Source organism: Pleurodeles waltl, chromosome 5, assembly GCF_031143425.1.
Source record: "Pleurodeles waltl isolate 20211129_DDA chromosome 5, aPleWal1.hap1.20221129, whole genome shotgun sequence".
Lineage (NCBI taxonomy): Eukaryota > Metazoa > Chordata > Amphibia > Caudata > Salamandridae > Pleurodeles > Pleurodeles waltl.
In genome coordinates, this window is record NC_090444.1 from 379,202,538 (window position 1) to 379,216,144 (window position 13,607).

Genomic DNA, 13,607 nt, shown 5'->3' on the forward strand with positions numbered 1-13,607 from the left:
GAGGGTAGATTCATTATTTTGCAGGGAATGGTCAACTACGCACACTTCACCTTTGTCGTGCATATGAGCCACACACAGCCCTGATTTCGTTCTTATAGTATTGAAGCACTGTGCAGACTCTCACCCTTGCATGATTACATGGGGGGACAACCACAATCTTATCCTTAATTCAGAACTAGATTGGTGTTACCACAGTGATAGATGACAGACTACAGTTTGTGATGCATTCCTGGGTGTTATGCGGCACTTTGACTTGGTTTACCTTTGGTGATCTAAAACCCGACAAAAAGTGAATACATGTTTCACTTTTCAGAACATGACTGCTTTTCCAGCATGGACTTCTGGTTGTTGTCCAAGGATTTGGTAGGCAGGACAAGGGAAATAGTTCACCTCCCCAGGACACTATCTGATCACTGCTCTGTGGTGTTGTTCTTCTTTCCCTCTTATCTCATAACCGAGCTAACAGAACCTCTCTGGAATGCACTTCTGAGTTTAAAGAAGACATTTATTGTTATTAATTCCCCACTGCAAGGTTCCTGAGAGACGAAATTAGTAGATTGGAAGCACACGTTCAAAAGTAGTCGCAGCAATGAAAGCAAAATATATCAAAGTACTTCTCAGTTGCAACGTACACAGCAAATATAGGTGATTATATCATAGCATAACTTCAAAGCAAAGCATAAAAGTCCAAATTCATCACCGTAGGGCCTATAGCTCAGCTTCATCTTTCTGGGGTCTGCAAGTTGATGACTCCGGTCAACTGCGAGAAAGAGATTTTCTACCCAAACGGGAGACAGGCAACTGACGTCTAGCTCCTGTCTGAATTCAAAGCAGATTCAATCTACCTCTCTGTAGCCTAGAGTCATCCTTAAAAGCAAACTCAGTGTGAGAACCGAAGGACCCTGGAGAGTGGCCAATTCTCCCGAGCTCCCTCACTCTCAGACTGGATTGCGAGGTAAACACAAAATCTACTTGCTCTTATGAGCTAAGGTCTGGTGTGAAGAAAACAGCTTGGTCCATCTTGTGGAAAAACACAGCTTGGAAAAACACAGCTCATCTGCAATGTCTCAACTGCAATGTCTAACCCCACGTTAAAGCCAATAGGCAGCTAACCTAAATATCAAATGTAATGTCTAATGTCATGTCAAAGCCAATAGGCAACTAAACTGAATACAGAATTTAATGGCTAATGCCATGTCAAAGCCAAAAGGCAGCTAAACAGAACAAAACATAATGTGCCACTGGTGAACATTGAGCAACTAATATGCGCAATGGTGAAACACAAAGTCATTGGTCAAACACAATTAATAGCATCACATTCCACCCTATGACCAATGAATTTTTGTTTCATACCTCTTATTTCAAACAAAAACATCAACACAAAAAACATTATAAGCAAATCAGAATTGAATGATCAAAGCAATCACTGTAAAGCAATGGAAGTGGATTAACATATTGATCTCATAACCTTTCACATCAGATAAATCTACACAGAAAAGACTGAAACTTACATACTCTGAATGAGATAATAGTGTCTCCAAAATTGCAATTTGATGTAGCATGAGTTCTACTCATGTAAAGGTGCACGGTCCACCTGAAAGGTTTGCTGGCGAAAGTCAGAGTTCCACACGAAAAAACACAGACAGTTAACTGTTAAGGTTGCTTTGTTCCAGTGGAAGAATGTAATCAAACAAGTTGAACTTGAACTGAAGGCACCAGTTGGGCAAAATGGATCCATGGGGTTTGTACTTTACTCAATCAGGTTCAGGTTGGGGGTTCGGTCCCTTCCCCGACCCCACACGCACACACCAGAAGGGAGAGCACACTCATGGTTAGTGGCGAAACGTGGTAGGATCTGCAAAAGAAAAAAGTATGACTTTTCTTGCAAATAACATTTGTCATCTGAAATGTGCCCTTCCTCTTCCTTTCCCTGTTTTATAATCAGTAGGTCGTTTTTGGGGCCCTTTGTTATGATTTCTGCAGGTTCTGGAGGGTCACCTGGGGCTTCAACCCACACCTCAGCACTGAGGTTTTTATCTGCTGCACCAAAGCTTCCCTTTTCTTGCACTGTCAGAAGGGCTGGGGCAGACTCCTTCTTTACCAAACCTCCATTCACTGCACTTTTGACAAGTTGGGCCATTCTGTCTCCAATTTGTATGAATGAATCAGATTATTTTCTAGTTATCAGCATAATTTTGATTTCTCCTTGGTAATCTGCAGCAACCACTTCCCCTAAAACCTGATCAATTTGCCATATCTGTCTTGGTGACTTTCCTCTCTCCAACTGCTCTGTGACTGCTTGTGGGACAAATTGCTCTTGTGCGTGCTGAACAGTTTTGATCTAATCTAGGGGAATGTGCATCTCTCTCATCTCTGCCCACCTGTAAGTGGCTTTTTCTCCCAGCTGTTCACATTTCTGGTGCACCCACTTAGCCATCCCCACTAAGTCAGAATCCTGGGTGTACACTTCTCTCTCTGAATTTTTCTCTTTAACATCTGCAAGGGAAGTGAACTAGTTATGTACAAGCCATGTGGAAAACCAAATGGCTAAACCATTGGCAGCGAACCAAGAATCAGTGTAAAAATGACACATCTCAAGCAGCTCTGGCTTTAAAGTCTGACACACATTGTACAACGCTGTTCCTTCTCCTGTGCTAGAAAACAACTTTTCAGTCAATGAATCATTAGTCAAACAAACATACTTTTTATCCTCAGGGGACATGAATTCAAATGGTGCACTCAGTTTCACTGGTGACTCTTTTACCAGTGGTACTCCCTGCACCCTCTCCACATCCTGAAAAGGGGCTTGTGACACCTGTTTATGTAGGGCTGCAGTGACTCTAGCCCTGTCTTGCATGTACCAGAACCAGTGTATGATAATAGCTTCCTGTGCCTGTCCTAAACTGTGAGATTTAGGTGAATACATCACCCACTGCATGCTTGATATTTCAGGTTTTATACTCCAAAGTTCCAGGGGCACTCTTGTCTTCCCCTGTTCCTGATTTACATGTAAATCAGTGTTTCACTTTTGCACTGCGCAGAAACCTAAAGTCTGAATGATTTCAGTTGCCAAATTAAAAGCGCGTAACTGCCCATGTTTTTTCTCATGAAACTCGATGTCTTTTGCTCAGTGCAAACAATAAGAAACTCTAAAATCTTTTGTTTTACTTGTGCCAGTAACTGCACATTTTGCAACTGTACCTCTGGCATGTCCGAATTAATTTTTCTTTGTAGAAGCGGTCTGTATATAACATTCTGAGCTCTGTTCTCAGTGTTATCAGTTAAGGAATGCAGGGTGTTTTGCTCTATGCTCTGCTCACACGGAGGCTCAGACTGGCTCACAGCTGTCTTAAGCCCCTCATTACTGGAATGGGAAAAGCCAGATTCTTCTAAAACAGCAGTTTTATAGATTTCAGCATTATCTTGCAATAATGTGTTCTGGCTAATTTGCTCACGTAAATTCTTATTTTCATGTTCTAACTGCCTACATCTCTCCTGCATTTTTCTTTAGCAGATAAAAGTATCCAAACCCTTCTGTCAACAACAAAAGGAACATCATTTCTTTCAAAAGGCACATTTTCTAACTATGCTTTATCACAGCAAGAAAACATGTTTCTCACAGCACCATAAGGCAGTTTGACTTCACATGCATTTTCAAACATGGTCTGCCGTGCTTCTGTAATTCTCTAAACAACAAAAAACAATTACACTTTTAAATAGTGCACTTCCAATTTCCAATTTGACTCCCAGACTGACGACTAACGACAAAATGTTCTGCTTTCCCTCTTATCTCATAACCGAGCTTACAGAACCTCTCTGGAATGCACTTCTGAGTTTAAAGAAGACATTTATTGTTATTAATTCCCCAACGCAAGGTTCCTGAGAGACGAAATTAGTAGATTGGAAGCACACGTTCAAAAGTAGTCGCAGCAATGAAAGCAAAATATATCAAAGTACTTCTCAGTTGCAATGTACACAGCAAATATAGGTGATTATATCATAGCATAACTTCAAAGCAAAGCATGAAAGTCAAAATTCATCACCGTAGGGCCTATAGCTCAGCTTCATCTTTCTGGGGACTGCAAGTTGATGACTCCGGTCAACTGCGGGAAAGAGATTTTCTACCCAAACGGGAGACAGGCAACTGACGTCTAGCTGTCTGAAGTCAAAGCAGATTCAATCTACCTCTCTGTAGCCTAGAGTCATCCTTAAAAGCAAACTCAGTGTGAGAACAGAAGGACCCTGGAGAGTGACCAATTCTCCCGAGCTCCCTCACTCTCAGACTGGATTGCGAGGTAAACACAAAATCTACGTGCTCTTATGAGCTAAGGTCTGGTGTGAAGAAAACAGCTGGGTCCATCTTGTGGAAAAACACAGCTTGGAAAAACACAGCTCATCTGCAATGTCTCAACTACAATGTCTAACCCCACGTTAAAGTCAATAGGCAGCTAACCTAAATATCAAATGTAATGTCTAATGTCATGTCAAAGCCAATAGGCAACTAAACTGAATACTTTATGGGTTTTATGAGTTTTATAAATGAAATACTGTAATTGATTCTTATTTATTGTTTTTAAGACCAACATCAGATAGTCTGTTTTTAGTAGTTAAGTGAATATTAATTGTTGTTGGAATAATGTGCCTTTTTGTATTACTTGATTGTACCCCTTTTTATGGCCTTTAATCGAATATAGGCATGTATGAAAGAAAGAAATCGTTGGGTTCTAGGGACTGTCAACCGGCTCTTAAAATTAGCAAAACAACCCCTCATGTGATGGTGGTATGCACATTGCCAGGATTTTAGAGGCAATATTATATGCTAGAGGCAAATGTTTTTCCAAAAAGCATGAATCCTATTTTTACAATGGTCACTATTTGTGCTTACTCACAGTTCTAGAGACTAAGTGAATTTTCTTTTTTAGTACATAGTTATTCCTACTAACAGTGAGATAACAATTCCAATTGTTTTTTGCACAAAGATCTGTATTTATAGGTATTTACAATATTTTTATGGTGATTTGTATGATGATGTGTATTGTGTATTTTTATAGTGTTTTTATTGATCAATTGCTTATTCTTATAACATTCATATTCACAACTTGCCTATCTGTATTGTATGGCCCTGGGGGAGTCCCGGTCTTGATTTTTTTTTAACATCATGATGGGTATGATTTTATCGACTTTCTCAAAGTGTTTTCGTTCCTTTTTAGAAATGTAAGAATTTTGTCAGTATGCTTTTATGGTATTGTTTTGCCGAAATAAAGCTGAAAATTGAAAAAAAAAAAAAAAAAAGAATACAGAATGTAATGGCTAATGCCATGTCAAAGCCAATAGGCAGCTAAACTGAACAAAACATATAATGTGCTACTGGTGAACATTGAGCAACTAATATGCGCAATGGTGAAACACAAAGTCATTGGTCAAACACAATTAATAGCATCACAGGTGTTAACCCTACAAATACCCAATGGTTGTAGCCAGACATATATGTGGCTCCTCCAACCCAAGAATGTCCTGGATTTAGTATTCCAGGAGGAAATAAGACAAGCCATCAGGGAATATATAGAGAGATAAACAGAGGCTTGGTTGCCTCAATTGCTTAAGGCTGTCATCTGAGGGGAATGTATTGCAAAGGGTGATATTATCCTAAAATTGATCAAAGCAAGACTTTCTATGCTAGAATGTCAGTTGCATGTGCTAGAACAACACTATGACTCAACTCGTGATAGGGCATTTACATATTGTTATTTACATGGTCATACTGTGTTTTCGGTATAAAGTCACACTATTTGCCGGGATGCCCGGCCACTGCTTTATGCCTCTCTGGGAATAAGATTTGATATCTCTTAGTTTTCTTTGTTGCAGAACCTTTGCTGAACGGCTTGAAATGTTTCGGTTTTGTTTTGGGACCTCAGATCGCTATTTGCTCTCATGCACCAATTGAACCCTGACCTAAAAGTGGTGGCCACCTTTTTGGACACTGCAAACACATTCAAGAATGTTGAATGGTACTTTCTGCTAGGGGTGTTAGAAAGAATGGGTCTCAGTAGGGCTCTATTAAAGTGGGTCAAACTCATCTATTTAGACCCTCCACCCCTGGTCAGGATAAATGGAGGGGAGTCCCCTGCATTCTAGGTCAGTAGAGGAATATGATAGAGTTGTACCCTATCTCTAATTTTGTCTGCTCTCGCAAAGAAACCTCTGGCCTTTGTCCGAAAGGAGTGTCGATACACGTTGTTGTTGAAGAATGCAGACAACGCCCTGCTAGTGGCGAGGGACCTCGTTGTGAATTTGTTTCCCCTTATTAATGAAGTTATACAGTTTGGAAGCTGGTCTGGTCTACAGATCAAATGGTTGAGGCCTATCATAGTTCCCCTCATGAGCATCACAACGCAACCCACCCTAGCCTACCCACTGCAATGGCAGATGGGGGCTGTACAATATCTGGGCACACTCTACCATACCAATGTACATACAATCTTTCAAGAGAACTATGGGAGATATATGGCGAGGCTCAGTGCACCGGTGGATAGATGGGTCATCCTCCCACTATCTTTGGTGAGCAAAATAGCCTTGATGAAATGTTAGTGTTGCTGAAGATATTATACATATTCCAAAACATAGCCATTCCACTAACTAATGTGTTTTTTGCTCAGCTGAATGCATTCATGATCAAACTAGCATGGGTGGGCAATCGACCAAGACTCAGCTGGAACAGGTTGAGGCTCGCGTATGACAGAGACGAATTTTCAGCACCTCATTTTGAAGTGTACTACCTGGTGGTACCAGTGCGGTTCTTGCATTATTGGATAAATAATAGCCGACATACACCACATGGCGCTCTTGAAAAGGGGCACATACATCCACTCCCAAGACAGAATCCCCCATATTCCCAGTTTGCTAGACCTACACCAGAGATACATATGGTGAAATGTACACAAGGGCATGGTCCAGATTGGCTTCACTGTGCGACGTCCTAGTGATCTTCTCACCCTGCATCTCCATAAAACATTATAACCTGCTCCAGATAACTGCACCTCCATGGTGATGACACACCTCAGGGAGCAACATATCAACACATTGTGGGACCTCTTCATACAGCATGAATTTGAAACACATCAGGAATATTTAGGGGAATCAGCAAAAACACTAATGGATACCATCACATATGGTAAGCTCTATAATGAAACCCACCGGCTCTACACAATGTTCCACAAAGAGCCATTAGAGTGGCCCATGCTGTCCATGTTACTGTCCACTTCCCACTAAATCAAACGCATTACCAGATTGAATATTTCAGTCATGGAACGGTAGAAGGAGTGAGCGCCCAGGCACAATGGTCGGGGGACCTTGCTATAGTTATGACATGATGTGGAAGCATTGTTGCCAACAGACCAGAGAAGACTCCCCTAATGATAGATACTGATTAATCCCTTATAAATTCCTGCAAAGGGTGCACCTAACCCCAATGGTCCTGGCCAAGTACGATCTCACTCAAATTTATGGCGCATGGGGCAAGCTTCCTTTCTCTGGCATGGAGCTGCCCCAGACTTAACACATTCTGGTGACAAGCTATAGCAGCTATGAGGGACATGACTGGACATGAACTCTGGCTTACCCCCGACACTGTTCTCCTTGTCATGTTAAAAACATCCATAAGGGTGTTAACGCGTCCCTTTATGATAATTTATTACACATCAGGACTCGTTTCAGGCCAATGAATCTTTTGACCCAGTTGAGAGACGCCTTAGGACGAGATAGCTAATCAATATGTCAATCAATACGTCAATAATGTCATCAATATTTATCACAACAATCCATTTCACTTTAGTCAAAGTCATCAATTAATTCAAGACACTACCATGACCTTGCAGTCATGAATAACCACACCAGTTTAGTAGAATTTTATGAAGTTTTATTCCCTATTGATTATAATTCTAAAAGCAGATGCGTTAATCTCAAAACCAGGAAACATAATAGCATAGTCATGATATGACAACTTTGGTAAGATTTCATTAAGGCGCGAATCACAAACATCAGAACATAACACGGCGTGAACATAGATCAATTTAGCAGAGTGTCAATAACGCGTCAGTTCAACAAAGCATAGTTTTGGTTGTTTGTCTATTTGCGTCAGTTTAGTGAACACCTGTCCTAGCCACTGATTAGCATTAGCATGTTGGGCTTCATGCAAAACAGTTTTAGAACACCAATTTGGAAAACATCTAACTATGGTCCCTGTCAAAAGTAAGCAGTTGGTACCTAGAAAGGAAAAGCAAACAGACAAATCACAAATGCATTGTCATAATTACCCTCCAAAGTTTAGTTCAGCGCACAGGTTCAGTCTTCGTCTTCAGGACATCAGTCAAATCGCCATCTGTCAGAACTCAGCTCTGGGGCAAAATGGGGGCACTTTCGTCATAAGGAGGTAAAGTATAAATGGGTAATCTAAGGATGAGGATTTTTCTAAGCAAACCAATAAGTCACCAAACAGAGTGACAAAGTTTCTGGATAAAATCAATAGCATTCCCTAACCCACCTCTCAATGGCTCCCCGTGTCATGGGTTTGTATCCCTTTTTCGTTGTACATTCCCCTAAAATTCTATTGGACAATTGTTATACCCCACTATCTTTATCCTATTGGAGAACAGATTATGTCATTATTCTTTCACCCCATATTATTTTACAGACACTTCATTGGTCCATATGATTTACGTCTTCAGAGGTAGCACGTCCAGTATGATTTCATCTTTCTGTAATTCTTTGCACATCTTTTGGTCAGTAGCTCCATTGTCTTCACCGGTTTGAATGACCTTGTACATTACAATAATCTACACTGTTGCATTTTGTCTAATATCACTCTACAAGCAATGAAGAATTTGTGAGAACGGATCTACTATGGTTACATTCAGCTTCTAGTTTGAAGAAAACAAGGGGTCATGTCCTTTTGCGAGTCAGCACACTGCAAGATAGGAAAAATACATTTAATATGAGAGCCAAGCAGCTAAGCTTCGGCTCATGCTAACTTAAGGCCTGCAAGAATTTCAGCACAAATTCAATAATGTAATCATTAATAATTAGTACCACACTTTAATAACATATTTTATCAACATTAGTCATTTCTATTAGTTCTCGTATACCTTGGCGGCCACTCCCCATGGTCACATTTCAGGTGCACGTTTAAAAAAATACATTAACACAACTACTTAAACGGCATTATCACACACTAGTTCGTAAGCATTTCATGTTAATATAGATTATATAAGCTACGCTCTCTCAAGGGCTTGCACCAACCACAGAGATATTGCTGGGCAAACGCAGGATCCCCATGATGTGCGGAGGTTGCAGAGCCCCTCTTTTCAGGACTGGCTCAAAGGCATGACCCTATGTGAAGGATGGTCTTAAACTCACAATGCTACTCTTCCCACTGCCATGAGGCTCAGGTACTTTTGGGATCCACTACAAACTTACCTGTCCCACTTACTAATGGAGAAATAATGTGTTACTTGTACTAGCTATGCCTGTGATCAGTATGTTGGCCCCTTCATATGTGTTTGCTTATGCTGTAGGCTATAACTGTTATCACCTTTGAATGCCTAGGTCTTACTGCTGTTTCATTTTGTCTGCCTATACAATAAACAAAATAAAAAATGGCATCAGTTAAAGGTTTGCTGTGCTAAAGTCACCATCTTCCAGGAACATAAAAAGCTGAATCAAAAAAACTTTTATTTTTTTTACCACAGTTTAAGCATTTTCAAAAGAGGAAGCACATGTTTCCTATTTTTTGTGCTTTCAAACTACTACTAATTTGTGGTGAAAACCAGTGGTAAACCCATGGGTGAACCAGGAGAACCATACATTTCTGAAAAGTAGGCAAAATTTGTGCAAATGTTTACATCTGCAACTTTTTGTCATGATGGCTGATTTACAAAAGCAATATATCACTACGCCTACTAGACTTTTCTGGTTTCGGGACCTTGTAAGTTCTCCGAGATCCCAAGGTACCCTGATCAAATAACTGAGGTGTACCGTACAATGGTTTTTCATTGTGCACAGACAATGGTCCAGTTCATATGGTGAAATATGTAGAGTGAACAATGAATATAAAGACAATCTATGTATTTCTACAGGAGGCACATGATATGGAGTTTTCAGCAATGATTATATGTCCACCTCTGAATTTGTGGGCACTCATACTAGCATGTGATCCAGATGGCATCTTTCAAAATGTCTATTTTTTCTTACACAGAGGCTTATATTTAAAAGCACAAATGGAATGAAATCAAATTGATAATAAAAAATATTCTGCAGTTCTCTGTTTCTTTTGAGAAGCATAGTACATCACTTGTGTAGGTAGGCCTATCAGCCGCAGCGAAAAATGGACCAAAACACGACATGGACACATCACATTTTCCCACTCAAAACTGACTACTTTTTTTCCAAATGTGGGCAGCTGTGGATTTTCGTCCCTAGCTTACGCAGCACCTATGTGAAACCTAGTACACCTGTACATTATTGAAACTAGATACATAGGGAAACCCAGGGTGAGGTGATTCTTTACTCAGAATCTCTTACAATCCTCAAACTTTGATTGAAAAAACAAAATTTCCTCACATTTCTGTGATCGAAAGTTCTGGACTCTGCAGGGAGCCACAATCTTCCTACCACCTAGCATTCCCCCACATTTCCCAATATTAATGATACCGCTATTGTGTGGGTGGGCCTAGTAACAGCTACAGCAACAGGAAATGGACTAAAACGCACATCACATTTCTCCACTGAAAAATTACTCTATTTTTGCAATGTCAGTAGCTGTAGAGTTTGAGCCCTAGTTTGGCCGGCACCAATTGAAACCTAGCAAACTTGTACATTTGTGAAAACTAGACACTAGACACCTGGGGAAAACCAGTGTGGGGTGAATTGCATGGCTCTCATTGTATTTTTTGTTTACACAGAATTCCTTGCAAACCCCAAACTTTACACATTTGTGTGATGGAAGATTCTGGAATCTGTAGGGAGCCACAAATGTCCTTCCACCCAGCATTCCTCCAACTCTCCCATAAAAATAGTACCTCACTTGTGTGGGTAGGCCTAGTGCCCATGACAGGAAACAGCCCAAAACACAACATAGATACATTACATTTTTCCACTCAAACCTGACTTTTTTGCAAAGTGGCTAGCTGTAGATTTTGGGCTGTATCTCAGCCGGCTCCTAGGGAAACCTAGCAAACATGCATCTTTTTACAAACTAGACATCAGAGGGAATTTAAGTTGGTGTGATTTGTGTGGCTCTCATCAGGTTTTTTTTTTAAACCAGAATCCCTTGCAATCCTGAAACTTTGACTAAAAAACTAAAAAATACATTTTCCTCACATTTCTGTGATGGAATGTTCTGAAACCTGCAGGGAGCCACAGATTGTCTTCCACCCAGCATTCCCTTATGTCTCCTGATAAAAATGGTATCTCACTTGTGTGGGTAGGCCTAGTGCCTGTGGCAGGAAATGACCCAAAATTCAACATGGATGCAACCCGTTTTTCCACTCAAAACTGACCCTTTTTTGCAAAGTGGATAGATGTGGAGTTTGGGCTATAGCTCATCTGGCAAGTACAGAAACCTAGCAAACCTGCACATTTTTTAAAACTAGACAGCTGGGGAAATCCAGGATGGGGTGACTCTCATCAGAATTTGTTACCCAGAATCCCTTGCAAACTTCAAGTGTTGACAAAAAACACATTTTCCTCACATCTCTATGACGGGGGTAAGTACCATCCCTCTTGGTGGTGTGGCTAGCCTGCCGGCAAGATGGCCATCACTTCATGAGGCTCTGCCGGGCTTAGGGCTTTATTTTTCATTTATACTGACGGAGCGGCGGAAATAGCGCTCCCCCCGGCCGGGTGGCTTGCTGTTTGAGACGGTGCATCTGACCATCCCAAAAATGTGGCTGCCCGAGGCCCTGACGATCGGAGACATGGAGGAGGGCTCGGCCGGTGTTGGGCCTGCCGTGTTGTGGCCGCGTTCGGCTTTGGCGGGTGCCGCGCGCTGCTGGAAGCGCGACGAGGAGGTGGCTGCCGCGAGCTGGCTGGAGCGGGCTGCGGAGAGGGTGCTGTTTGGGGGGCCAGTCGGTGGTCTTGCCCCCATGCCACTGTGACCCCCGTGGCCTTAATTGGAGAGGCCTGTCCCGCCTAGGCGCCAGCGGGATCACCGGCCGTGGCTGGGCCGGGATTGGAGGTACCGGAGAGGGCCCTCTTGGCTGCAGTGACTTTGGCGGTGAGGGCCCCCTGGATTTGGCACTTTGGTGGTCCTCCTCTGCTGCAGAGGGACCTGGGCTTGAGTCCTGAGGTCAGACGGGGCTTGCCCTGGGCCTCCTGGTGGTGGGCGCCTGCTGGAGGGCCCCAGAGTGTCCTGTCACCGGCCGGGCCGGGATGCTCTTCTGGGCCTGTCTCTGCATGTTGGCATTTCTCTGAATGTATCCGCATTTTGATGCTTTTGGTGGATACTGAAGGTGACGTCTCAGAGATTGCGGAGGCCTGCACGGGACTTTGTTCCACACTTGACGCCAATTGGAAGATGAGCAGCCTGCTCTGAAGGTACACAGAGTTCACACCTGGGAGTGAGTGGCTGGAGGATACCGAACTGTTACTGGGGTTATTTGATGGAGTCCTGGCCCTCCAAGTGGTGCTTCTCCTGTCCTGGTCCTTCTGGAAGTGGTGCTAATGGTGCCCAAATAGCCAACATTCACAACTTGGGATTTGTGGCTAAAAAGTGCCCTGAGAATCAAGACCGGGACCTACCTGCTCGTAGATCTGTCGTAGATGCATCACCAGTTAGCCTGATTTTTTGGCAGTTCCAGCTTTCATTGTCCTCCACAGCAGCAAATCCTGTTCAGCAGTCCTTTGCAGAAGAGGTATCTTGCCTTGTTGAGCACTCATCAGTTACAACTTGCAGCTTTGACCCACTGCAGATTCTCGAGTTCCAAAAAGTCAGAATGTATAAATCTTCACTGTGACTTCACCCAGTGTATCCCAGATGATGACCCCTATTCACTGGATTCCACCTGCAGCCTAGCCCAGTTGGACGTTACCTTCTAAGACATTTTTCCATGACATTTCTTCTAAGTCCAAAAATAAATACTTTACACATTACCTCTTATTTAAGCTGACTCCTTCAGTGCCAACCTCACTACCAGACGGTTAAGCACCGGTTAATTTACTGACTCTCGTGGTTCACTCTGACAGGAAATGTGGTTGTTTTGTGAGCAGGGTTTCCACCCCACTCATCCAAAAACCCATTTTCTCACAAGTTGTCATTGTTGTGAATGATGGCCCCTTGAGAAGCTGTGGAAGTGACAGTATTGTTGGTGGAACTACTTTGTTAATTAGGCAAGGCCCATTGAGCACGACATGACATGCCTTTTCTTACTGCATTCCAGGAGGGCGTATGCTTTATCTTCGACCCCCGCCCTGCTCTGAACCCTAAAATCAACCTCACCCTGCCCTAAAACCTACTCTGACTCCCTGCCCTGAACCTTAAAACCTACCCTTCCCTGTCTTGAAAGTTACCCCGGCCCTCAACCCTAAAACCTAACAGTCCCTGTCCTAAAACCCAC